The sequence below is a fragment of the Notolabrus celidotus genome, unplaced genomic scaffold (genome assembly GCF_009762535.1).
Source record: "Notolabrus celidotus isolate fNotCel1 unplaced genomic scaffold, fNotCel1.pri scaffold_144_arrow_ctg1, whole genome shotgun sequence".
NCBI classification, from domain to species: Eukaryota; Metazoa; Chordata; class Actinopteri; order Labriformes; family Labridae; genus Notolabrus; species Notolabrus celidotus.
Window position 1 is genome coordinate 105,789 of NW_023260021.1, and position 13,016 is coordinate 118,804.

The 13,016-nt window shown below is 45.0% G+C and overlaps 1 protein-coding gene across 1 annotated transcript in view; it reads right to left on the reverse strand.

Annotated features, from left to right (window-relative positions):
- LOC117808714 (tripartite motif-containing protein 16-like) overlaps positions 1 to 13,016 on the reverse strand; it is a 36,464-nt gene that overhangs the window by 6,200 nt on the left and 17,248 nt on the right. The gene's annotated exons all lie outside the window — the stretch shown is intronic.

Sequence of the window (13,016 nt, forward strand, 5' to 3'; positions counted from 1 at the left end):
TTCACAGTTGTCATGAGCAGAATTAATTATATATAAAATGTCTCACTCATGAACTCACACAGCTTTGTTGGAGGCTTTGATCACTGGCAGCAGCCTCAGAAGAGTCTCCTCTGAAGCAGAGTATTTCTTCAGGTCAAACACGTCCAGATCTTTCTCTGAGGACAGTAAGACGAAGACCAGAGCTGACCACTGACCAGGAGACAGTTTCTCTGTGGAGAGACGTCCTGATCTCAGGGACTCCTGGATCTCCTCCACTAGAGAAGGATCATTCAGTTCATTCAGACAGTGGAACAGGTTGATGCTTCTCTCTGCAGACAGATCCTCACTGATCTTCTTCTTGATGTACTGGACTGTTTTCTGATTGGTCTGTGATCTACTTCCTGTCTGTGTCAACAGACCTCTGAGGAGAGTCTGATTGGTCTGCAGAGAAAGACCCAGGAGGAAGCGCAGGACAAGTCCAGGTGTCCATTTGGACTCTGTAAGGCCTGGTCCACAGCACTCTGATGGAGACAGTTCAGTTTAGGTTTGTCTCTAAAGAGTTTAGAGATCAGGAACGCTGGTTGTTCTTCTGGTTGTTCTTCTTCCATCAGGTTGAGTCCAGACTTGGTGAAGGTCAGATGGACATGAAGAGCAGCCAGAAACTCTTGAACGCTCAGGTGGATGAAGCAGAACACCTGGTCCTGGTACAGTCCTCTCTCCTCCTCTGAAGATCTGTGTGAACACTCCTGAGTACACTGAGGCTTCCTTGATCTTGATGCCACACTCTGTCAGGTCGGACTCATAGAAGATCAGGTTTCCTTTCTGCAGCTGCTGAAAAGCCAGTTTTCCCAGAGACTGGATCATCTTCCTGCTCTCTGGACTCCAGAGTGGATCAGTCTCAGATCCTCCATCATACTTGATTTCTTCAGTTTGGACTGGACCACCAGAAGTGGATGTACATCTGAGTCAGGGTCCTGGGCAGCTCTCCTCCCTCTCTGGTCTTCAGCACATCCTCCAGAACTGTAGCAGTGATCCAGCAGAAGACCGGGATGTGGCACATGATGTGGAGGCTTCGGGAGGTCTTGATGTGGGAGATGATTCTGCTGGCCTGCTCCTGGTCTCTGAACCTCTTCCTGAAGTACTCTTTCTTCTGAGGGTCAGTGAACCCTCTGACCTCTGTCACCATGTCAACACACTCAGGAGGGATCTGATTGGCTGCTGCAGGTCTTGTGGTGATCCAGAGGCGAGCAGAGGGGAGCAGGTTCCCTCTGATGAGGTTTGTCAGCAGCACATCCACTGAGGTGGACTCTGTAACATCAGTCAGATCTGATTGTTGTGGAAGTCCAGAGGAAGTCGACACTCATCCAGACCGTCAAAGATGAACACAACCTGGAACTCTTCAAACCTGCAGAGTCCTGCTTCTCTGGTCTGAGTAAAGAAGTGATGAACAAGTTCCACCAAGCTGAACTTTCTCTCTCTCAGCACATTCAGCTCTCTGAAAGTGAAGGGAATGTGAACTGGATGTCCTGGTGGTCTTTGTCTTCAGCCCAGTCCAGAGTGAACTTCTTGTGTTAAGACTGTTTTCCCGATGCCAGCCACTCCCTTTGTCAGCACTGCTCTGATTGGTTGATCTCTTCCAGGTGAGCCTTTAAAGAGGTCTTCTTGTCTGATGGTGGTCTCGGTCTGTGTGGGGTCCTGGATGCTGCTTCAATCTGTCTGACCTCAGTTCATCATTGACCCCTCCAGTCCCTCCTCTGTGATGTAGAGCTCTGTGTAGATCTGTTCAGGAGGGTTGGGTTTTCCTGCTTTAGCGATCCCCTCAAACACACACTGGAACTTCTCCTTCAGGTCAGACTTCAGTTTACGTCTGCACTCTGCAGCAGGAACAGTTCCTGAAAGAACCAAAGAGAAATGTGATGATGATCTGAAGCTACAATCAGTCTGATGAATTTACACTTTCAGACATCAGGATGGATTTGATTTTCCTCCTCTCTGAAATCTCTTCATCAGCTGTGAACAGTTTCTCACAGCTCATAGATGTGATCCAAATGTGTGCATCATATTAACAGCAGAGTTTGAAATGTAAACCTCTCCCATGTTGTCTCCATTTCCTCTCTCCATCATGTTCAATGTGTTCAAATCCTCTTACTGCTCTGCAGACAGTCAGCCAGCTCCTCCTGCTTCATTCTCCTCAGGAAGTGCAGAGTGATCTCCAGAAAGAACCTCTCTGCTCCTCCTCTGCTCTTCATCCTCATCCTCCCTCTGACTCTCTGAGCATTCTGGGTAATCTGGACTCAGAGCTCTCTGGATCTTCTTCAGCTCGGTCTTTACAAAACTGATGATGTTCTCCTGGAGCAGCTGGAGGAGAACAAAACAGAACATCAGATCATCTGTGACAGACAGAGAGCCTGCTGGTCTGCAGAGTTCAGCATGGAGACTGGATCACGATGCTGCTTCAGGACTTAGTCTGTGGATGGTCCTGTCTTCTACAAGTCAAGTTTCTCTGAAATGAACTTCCTGTTGGAGAAATCTCCTGGTGTGCTTTCATCCAGAAGAAGTCTGCAGTGACTTTAGACCTGATGTGTTTATTAGAATGAAGCTGAAAGCAGCAGCTGTCATTAACATGAAGCAAAGTGTTTCTGTTGTTTAGACCTCAAACTGGACTCACTTTGGGAACTCTGCTGCCAAAGTCTGAGTCTGTGTGAGAGCAGCATGACCTCTGACCTCTGACTGTGTGCAGCTCAGAAATGTAAGGCTTCATTCAATCAGTCAAACACTGAGTGTGAAGAGAATTCAGGCAGAGATGATGTTTGCAGTGTGATCAGGAAACAGAAACATCCAAACAGAATGAGTGTGTGCTCTGATTCTCAGGAGGAGCTGTTTGTACATTTACTCACCATCAATATGGAGTCCAGCTGTGTTTGATGCTGCTGGGCAGACTGACCAATGGGAGCCTTGATCTCTGAACTCTGTGGAACAAATATAATACATGTACTTTATGTAATGACACACAGTGTTACATCTGATAGAGTCTGTCTTATGGATCCTCCTCCAAACACAGGACAGTCTTACCTTTCATCATCACAAATCTCTCCATCTTTGAAATGAATTAGTCGACCCTTAGATCGGTCACTCTTTAAGGACACACAGCTGGGTCCAGGTCCAGGAGAGTCTGGTCTTCCATGTTTGACCCTAACAGAATCACAAACACTGATGAACAAACATGAACTCTGAAAATCTTCCAGGTTTGAGTGCTGCTGAAATTTACTAAAAACTTTCCTAATGTTTGTTTCTGATAAAAACTCTGAGATCAATTATTACCTTAGATGATCAGACTGACGTCCATCTTTGAACTTAGTTAGTAGATCTTTAGACCAGTCACTCAATACGGACACACAGTTGGGTTCAGGTCTAGCAGAGCCTGTTCCATGGTGCTGCTCTGGGCTGCAACACACACACACACACACACACACACACCCACACACACACACACACACACACACACACCACACACACACACACACAAACACACACGTAGCTGTGAGTATGAATAATGACTGCAGTGATTCAGTGCTGATCTCTGACATGGAGAAGAGTCATGGACAGGTAGAGATCCTCATCTTACCTCTGAGCTTCATGTTTCCCACACAGAGTGGTTTTAGAGGGAGGAGCTCCCTCCTCTCTGTCCTCACAATGATCCATTGCAGAGCGCCCACCTGCACACAAACACAACATGCTCATTCATTACAACAGGACTGAGTCTGGTCCTGCTGGAGGTTTCTGCCTGTTAAAGGAAGTTTGTCCTTGTCCACTTCTTCTCAACAATCAGGAATAGAACCCGTCTCCACCATGCCACCTATTATAGGTCCAATCAATCATTACAATAGATTATGTTTGTTGGTATAAACCATAGAGCAAGCAAAATCTGCTCTCAGACATGGAGACATTGTAGGACAGGTGCAGTAAGGAAGAGGTGGGTTTGGACTTGGGACCAGTCGACCCACATGGCACAAGGAAACACCAGGAGAACTACCAACTACTAGAGAAGGAGAACTACCAACAATGCCCTCCCTCCCCCAGAGACCAGACACTCAAACACCACCCCCTTCATGAGAGCAGGACAACTTCCAGTAAGACACCTGCCAGAGTGGAAGCAACCCTTCTAGACGTGGTCAGGGACTGATAACAGGTTGGTTAGTGCATCCTCATTAATATCTGTGTCCATGGCAGCTGAATATTCGGCCAGAGTCTCCATGATGCTTTCGACTTGGTCATGGAGCCGAACTCAGAAACCTTTCTCTGCTCCACCTGGTCAGCCAGGTGAGACTGTAGACTGACTGTGTCTCCCTGCCAAAGAACGCCATGCCAAAAAATGTGTATTCATTCTGAAAATTAAAAAGCATTTCTGTGAATGCTTTTAATTTTTGAATTTTCACTCATTGCTTCCTGTAGTTCCTGTTGACTCTAACTAACTTCCTACCAGGATGAAAAGAGTTCAAACTGACCTGCCAACACTCCTGATCAGGGCTGCAGTCTCCCACTGGACTCCTGGTTTGTAATTTCTCCCAGTGATCTCCTTATTTCATGTTGATACCATCAAATAAGTTCCTCAACTTCAATGAGGAAACTTGCAGCATGCCCATCAAGCAGGTGAGTCCATGCAACTCCCGTTTGTTTATATTGACTTTTTAAAAATGTCATTATTTTAATTTAAACATATTTTATTCTGATCCTCTAATCTCTAATAACTCTCAAGTCAAGCAAAGTCCTTTAATTTGAGCTTTATATCCAACCTCATAAAAGCACCCACCCCTCCTCTCCCTGTAGATGGTTCACCCAAAGATGCTGCAGAGATCATTTCAGGTAAAACACAATAGACAGGTAGGTGTTGTCATCTGTTGCTGGAATGTTTCTAAGAGCACCAACCCTTTTTAAAAACAAGTTTGGATTTATTTATGAGTTGAACATAATTCTGCACTGGTTAAGTTTGTATCCATCCCTCATTCAAGTGGTTTAAGATTAGATAAGATAGACTTTATTGATCCCTCATTGGGGACATTTGTTTTGTTCCAGCAGTTTTCACAAGAGACAGGAGGCACGACAATTTACTAACAAGTTAAAATAGAACAATTAAAGGTGAAACAATGAGAACAATATAAAATGAAATATAATAGATATACACTTTTACTTGCTAGTTATTGCACAGGGAAAAACTGCACCATGTTGCTAAAAACACACATTGATAAGAGATGTTTAGGTATCTGCACAGCTACTTCTGAATGAGTTAGGATTCAGTGCTGCTGTTCAACAGTCCTGACTGCAGACGGGATGATTGACCTGTGGTGGCGCTCCTTCTTGCAGGGTGGGTGTCTCAGTCCTGCTGCTGAAGGAGCTGCTCAGAGAACCTGTTCTCTCTTGATAAGGCAGGTTGTGACATGCTTAACGTAGCTTCCTCTTTAATGTTTCTAAGGAGAGTTCAGAGCTGCGCGTGAGTGTTATGACGTGAGAGTGCTGACAGTATCGCTATCACAATATCAGAGGTGAAGCAGGTTCCCACTCTTTTCCGAGATCATTTTCAGTGATGATCAAGCTGGTATGACAGTCTAAATTTAGTTCCTAATTTAGTTCCTAAATAGTCTAATATGTTCCTCTCAGTGGAAGTCTACATTGAAAGACATGTAGTCTATGGCTATCAATGCTGCAAATTGATAATAGAATAATGCAACCACAGATGTACAGCACTTCACTTTATTAGTGCAACCAAGTAACATGATGGGCAACATCTCAGCTTTCTCTTTTCTCAAAAAATATAAAATGAGCTAAGAAAAAAACAAAAGAGCCAGCAAAGGAATCAGGAAGCTGCCTTACTGAAATAATTAAATAATAATAATGATCAGAGGATCAGTGCATTAATGACCTAAATAGAACTGAATGACAAAAATGGCCACACATGTTTCTCAACTCAACTCAAACTCAAAATATACCTGCTTCATCCTGATATTCATCCTGCTAAGTGGTCGATATAAAACAAAGCAAATGTCAGGTTTTTTTATTGAGTTACTGTAAACTCTGAAAAAACCGCACCAGTGTAAAGACACACTCTGTATTTGAAGATCTCTCAGAGATTTAAAATAATGTAAACTGTCTTCCTGCATGGCGATGTCTATTATGATCAGCGATGTCTACAACGTGGAGTTTCTGTGCAGCTGTGTCGCTCTTTTGTTCCGTTTGTTTTCACTATCAGGAGTTTGCACTCCTACTAGCTAGAGCAGGGGTTCTCAAACTTTTTGGAGCCAGGGACCCCTTACAGGTGAGAACATAGTCCAAGGACCCCCTCATAATTGTAACACAGATTAAACACATTAGTGATGTGTCATGATCAAAGCTGCGGCTCTGAGAGTCGATGCTTTATAGTGGATCAGAAGAGCCGGCTCACATCCAGAGAGAGAGCCGCTCCCAGTTAGTTCCTTTCCTGCTTAGCTCTCTCAGTGCTCAGCCCCAGCTCTGCTCACAGCAGAACTTTGTTTTGATTGGTCAGCATGGCGGCCATGCGGCCAATCACATTAGAGGATAGGATCCAGGTGATGGAGGGGAGGCTGTGTATCGTGGCTTCATCTGTTCCTTCTTCTTAAAGACCGCGGCAAATACTCACTGAGAGGAGAAGCCGGATCAGACCATCCAAGCTGAGGACATTAATAATGTTTGCTCCAGTTTGGTTCTGGTTCTGTTTGCTTGAGTTCGGTTCTGGTTTGGTTCGGTTCTGGTACGTTTTGGTTCGGTTTTGTTCTGGTTCGGTTCTGGTTCGGTTATGGTTCGGTTATGGTTCGGTTATGGTTCGGTTCTGGTTTGGTACGGTTCTGGTTCAGTTCTGGTACAGTTCTGGTTCGGTTCTGGTTCGGTTCTGGTTCGGTTCTGGTACAGTTCTGGTCCGGTTCTGGTCCGGTTCTGGTTCGGTTCTGGTTTGGTACGGTTCTGGTGCAGTTCTGGTTCGGTTCTGGTTCGGTTCTGGTTCGGTTCTGGTTCAGTTCTGGTACGGTTGGTACGGTTCTGGTTCAGTTCTGGTTCAGTTCTGGTACGGTTCGGTTCTGGTTCAGTTCTGGTACGGTTCTGGTTCGGTTCTGGTGCGGTGGGTATGGTGGTCGGTTGGTTCTGGTTCGGTTTGGTTCAGTTCTGGTTCAGTTCTGGTATGGTTCTGGTTCGGTTTTGGTTCGGTCTGGTTCGGTTATGGTTGGGTTTGCATGAGTTTGGTTCTGGTTCTGTTTGCTTAAGTTTAGTTCTGGTTCTAACCCTAATCCTTTCCCTAACCCTAATCACAACCCTAACCCTAACCCTAATCACAACCCTAACCCTAACCCTAACCCTAACCCTAACCCTAACCCTAATCCTAACCCTAACCCTAACCCTAACCTAATCACAACCTAACCCTAACCCTAACCCTAATCCTAACCCTAACCCTAACCCTAATCACAACCCTAACCCTAACCCTAACCCAATCACAACCCTAACCCTAATCCTAACCCTAACCCTAACCCTTACCCTAACCCTAATCCTAACCCTAACCCTAACCCTAACCCTAACCCTAATCACAACCCTACCTAACCCAACCCTAATCACAACCCTAACCCTAATCCTAACCCTAACCCTAACCCTAATCACAACCCTAACCCTAACCTAACCCTAACCCTAACCCGAACCCTAACCCTAACCCTAATCACAACCCTATCACAACCCTAACCCTAACCCTAATCACAACCCTAACCCTAATCCTAACCCTAACCCTAACCCTAACCTTACCCTAACCCTAACCCTAATCACAACCCTAACCCTAACCCTAACCCTAATCACAACCCTAACCCTAATCCTAACCCTAACCCTAACCCTAATCACAACCCTAACCCTAACCCTAACCCTAACCCTAACCCTAACCCTAATCCTAACCCTAACCCTAACCCTAATCACAACCCTAACCCTAACCCTAACCCTAATCACAACCCTAACCCTATCCTAACCCTAACCCTAACCCTAACCCTTACCCTAACCCTAATCCTAACCCTAACCCTAACCCTAACCCTAATCACAACCCTAACCCTAACCCTAACCCTAATCACAACCCTAACCCTAATCCTAACCCTAACCCTAACCCTAATCACAACCCTAACCCTAACCCTAACCCTAACCCTAATCACAACCCTAACCCTAACCCTAATCACAGCCCTAACCCTAACCCTACCCTAATCCTAACCCTAACCCTATCATAACCCTAACCCTAATCTCAACCTAACCCTAACCTAACCCTAACCCCCTAACCCTAACCCTAACCCTAACCCAACCCTAATCACAACCCTAACCCTAACCCTAACCCTAACCCTAATCCTAACCCTAACCCTAACCCTAATCACAACCCTAACCCTAATCAACCTAACCCTAACCCTAACCCTAACCCTAACCCTAATCCTAACCCTAACCCTAACCCTAATCACAACCCTAACCCTAACCCTAACCCTAATCACAACCCTAACCCTAATCCTAACCCTAACCCTAACCCTAACCTTCCCTAACCCTAATCCTAACCCTAACCCTAACCCTAACCCTAACCCTAACCCTAACCCTAACCCTAACCCTAATCCTAACCCTAACCCTAACCCTAACCCTAACCCTAATCCTAACCCTAACCCTAACCCTAATCACAACCCAACCCTAACCCTAACCCTAATCACAACCCTAACCCTAACCCTAACCCTAACCCTAACCTAACCCTTACCCTAACCCTAATCCTAACCCTAACCCTAACCCTAACCCTAATCACAACCCTAACCCTAACCCTAAGCCTAATCACAACCCTAACCCTAATCCTAACCCTAACCCTAACCCTAATCACAACCCTAACCCTAACCCTAACCCTAACCCTAATCACAACCCTAACCCTAACCCTAATCACAGCCCTAACCCTAACCCTAACCCTAATCCTAACCCTAACCCTAATCATAACCCTAACCCTAATCTCAACCCTAACCCTAACCCTAACCCTAACCCCCTAACCCTAACCCTAACCCTAACCCTAACCCTAATCACAACCCTAACCCTAACCTAATCCTAACCCTAACCCTAATCACAACCCTAACCCTAATCCTAACCCTAACCCTAATCACAACCCTAACCTAACCCTAACCCTAATCACAACCCTAACCCTAATCATAACCCTAATCCTAATCCTAACCCTAACCCTAATCACAACCCTAACACCTAACCCTAACCCTAACCCTAACCCTTACCCTAACCCTAATCCTAACCCTAACCCTAACCCTAACCCTAATCACAACCCTAACCCTAACCCTAACCCTAATCACAACCCTAACCCTAATCCAACCCTAATCACAACCCTAACCCTAACCCTAATCCTAACCCTAACCCTAACCCTAACCCTGACCCTAACCCTAATCCTAACCTAACCCTAACCCTAACCCTAATCACAACCCTAACCCTAACCTAACCCTAACCCTAATCACAACCCTAACCTAACCCTAACCCTAACCCTAATCACAACCCTAACCCTAACCCTAACCCTAACCCTAATCACAACCCTAACCCTAACCCTAATCCTAACCCTAACCCTAATCATAACCCTAACCCTAATCTCAACCCTAACCCTAACCCTAATCACAACCCTAACCCTAACCCTAATCTCAACCCTAACCCTACCCTAATCACAACCCTAACCCTAACCCTAATCACAACCCTAACCCTAACCCTAATCCTAACCCTAATCACAACCCTAACCCTAATCCTAACCCTAACCCTAATCACAACCCTAACCCTAACCCTAACCCTAATCACAACCCTAAACCTAATCATAACCCTAATCCTAACCCTAACCCTAACCCTAATCACAACCCTAACCCTAACCCTAACCCTAATCACAACCCTAACCCTAACCCTAATCACAACCCTAATCCTAATCATAATCATAACCCTAATCCTAACCCTAACCCTAACCCTAATCACAACCCTAACCCTAACCCTAACCCTAATCACAACCCTAACCCTAACCCTAATCACAACCCTAACCCTAACCCTAATCACAACCCTAACCCTAACCCTAATCCTAACCCTAACCCTAATCACAACCCTAACCCTAACCCTAACCCTAATCACAACCCTAACCCTAACCCTAACCCTAATCTCAACCCTAACCCTAACCCTAATCACAACCCTAACCCTAACCCTAATCACAACCCTAACCCTAACCCTAATCCTAACCCTAATCACAACCCTAACCCTAATCCTAACCCTAACCCTAATCACAACCCTAACCCTAACCCTAACCCTAACCCTAACCCTAATCATAACCCTAATCCTAACCCTAACCCTAACCCTAATCACAACCCTAACCCTAACCCTAACCCTAATCACAACCCTAACCCTAACCCTAATCACAACCCTAATCCTAATCCTAACCCTAATCATAACCCTAATCCTAACCCTAACCCTAATCACAACCCTAACCCTAACCCTAACCCTAATCACAACCCTAACCCTAACCCTAACCCTAATCCTAACCCTAATCCTAATCCTAACCCTAATCTCAACCCTAATCCTAGGTTCAGGGTTAGAATGGTTTTAACAGAATAAATGCACAAAATTGGTCAGTTGTAAGTCTTCTCATAAAAACACTGTTAAAGGGTTTTCAACACAAACCATTAGTTTTTGTAAGTTAAGGTAAAACATTTGGCTACAAAAGATCCTAAATTAAGAGCCGTTCGGAGTCGAAAGAGCCGCTCTTCTTTAGGAGCCGAGTCCAAGAGCCGGCTCTTCTTTGGGAGCCGAGTTAAAAGAGCCGGCTCTTCTTTGGGAGCCGAGTCGAAAGAGCCGGCTCTTCTTTGGGAGCCGAGTCCAAAGAGCCGGCTCTTCTTGGGAGCCGAGTTAAAAGAGCCGGCTCTTCTTTGGGAGCCGAGTTAAAAGAGCCGGCTCTCTGAAAAGAGCCGAACTTCCCATCACTAAAGAACATGCTTACTACCAGTTTGCACTCTTAGTTCCCCTTGGAACTATTTGTATTGTAAAACGTATCAATGTAAAATCCTTCAGACCTGTACCATAGTGATAAACAGATAACACTTCAATTTGACTCAAGTAAATCCCACTTGTATTCTTTAAAACAGAGGGTCATTTCATTCCTGTGGACTCAACATGACAGCATTTAGACTTTTCAAGGTAATTGATCTGAAACGCTTTCAAGAAAATTAACAGTAGCAAGACTCACATATCCCTTCAGCCACCAAATGGTATCAGAACAATGGTGGATATGCTGTTTTGTAATGACACAGCACAATTTTATAATTTATTAGAGATGTATTCAAATTATTTCACGGACCCCACGCTATGGTACAGACGGACCCCCCAGGGGTCCCAGGACCACACTTTGAGAACAACTGAGCTAGAGTACGTAAACTGAGCTCTCAGCCTGCAGAGAAAGTTGTGAGGCACAGACCCCCAAGCTCTCTGCCCGACTCCACTGGTCACACTATAACTAAATATAAGACTCTTTGAATTAAAAGGAGCACTCTACAAGGTTCATGTACCATAAAACAGAAACAATATACCCCCGTTTTCTGTGACTGCATGATTATGGCCAAGTGAGGGGGAGAAAAGATGTGAAAAAAGTTGCGCAGTGTTGCTGTCTTTTCCAGCACAGCGTGCGCCTCAACTTCAATGAATCGGGGATGTGTTTGTTAATAGGGTCAGGTCGCACGCAGCCATGTTGGAATCATTTTCCAGGACTAGGACTGGTCACTGTTTTCCAGGTTTTCCAGGACAGCGTTGGAAACTCTGTGAAGGTTATTAAAACACTAAAGTCTACCTGATGAATCTCAGGTCAGGATGCAGAGAGAGTCTCTTCATTTATTCTATTATTAGATTACAAAACTTCAAGTATTGAGTACTTCCTGTTAACCTGGGTGATAGGGGCGGGGTTAAACAATAAGATTGACCTTTCCTTTCTCTGATGTAATGTCTATGGACTTGCACTTATCTAATAAAGTAGTGGACACAGACAGCCTCTTAACAACACAGTAAGGTGAGTTCACTCTTAAACTTCCTAGTCACAGGTAGTTCTTCAAATCAGCCTCTAGGTGGCAGTACGTGAACCAAAAGAATCACACATCATTTGCCCCACTATCTGCTCCATCTAGAGGTCCAATTCAGTTTTGTGCACCTGATTATGACTGAGATGAGCTGCCACATCTCCACTCTGTGCTGTACAGAGCTGAGCTGTGGGCTCTCATCCTGTAGGTATACTGTAGGTATACTGTCTAATCTCTGATGGACTGATGCTGTTTGGTTAGAGGTAAGTACAGCTGTAAACATCTGGTTATATGCTGTCAGCACACCACACAACAGTGTCGTCCAAATAAGTGGTTTTTATTTCCATCAAACAAAAATCATTAGTCAAAGTACATCACCAGATCCCTGCTGCTCTCCTCTCAGCTTCTGTCTGATTTGGATGTTTGTGTGCAAACCACCCTGCAGTCTCATGAGGACATGGCTTCATCAGTTTAAACACAGGGGGGAAAATCTCTGCAGGTGAAGAACAGTTTAATGGATCTGATTCAGACTGTTCTCACAAACTTTCTTTGATTACATTGAAGAAGAAAAAAGGATGAATGAGGCTTGATGTTTTTCACAATAGAGATGTGAATAACTAAAGTTCAGTCTGACACTTTTCCGTGGAGTCATGCTCTTTGATAACAGACGTTCATGCTGATGTGACAGAAACAGTCAAATACTCAGTTTGTGTTTGTGTAGAGAGGAGGAGACTCTCCGTCCTACACAGAACACAGACACACTGAGGAACCAGACCACCACAACCCAAACCCAGGATACAGAGGTTCAGTGAAGGTGGTCCTGAAGGTGTGGAGGTGGATCAGAGAGTCAGAGGAGACTCTGTAGAAGGACAGAGTGCCAGCAGGACAGTCCACATACACTGCTACTCTGTGAGAGACAGAGTACTGGGAGAGAGGGAGGTCTGTCTCTCTCTTATCGTG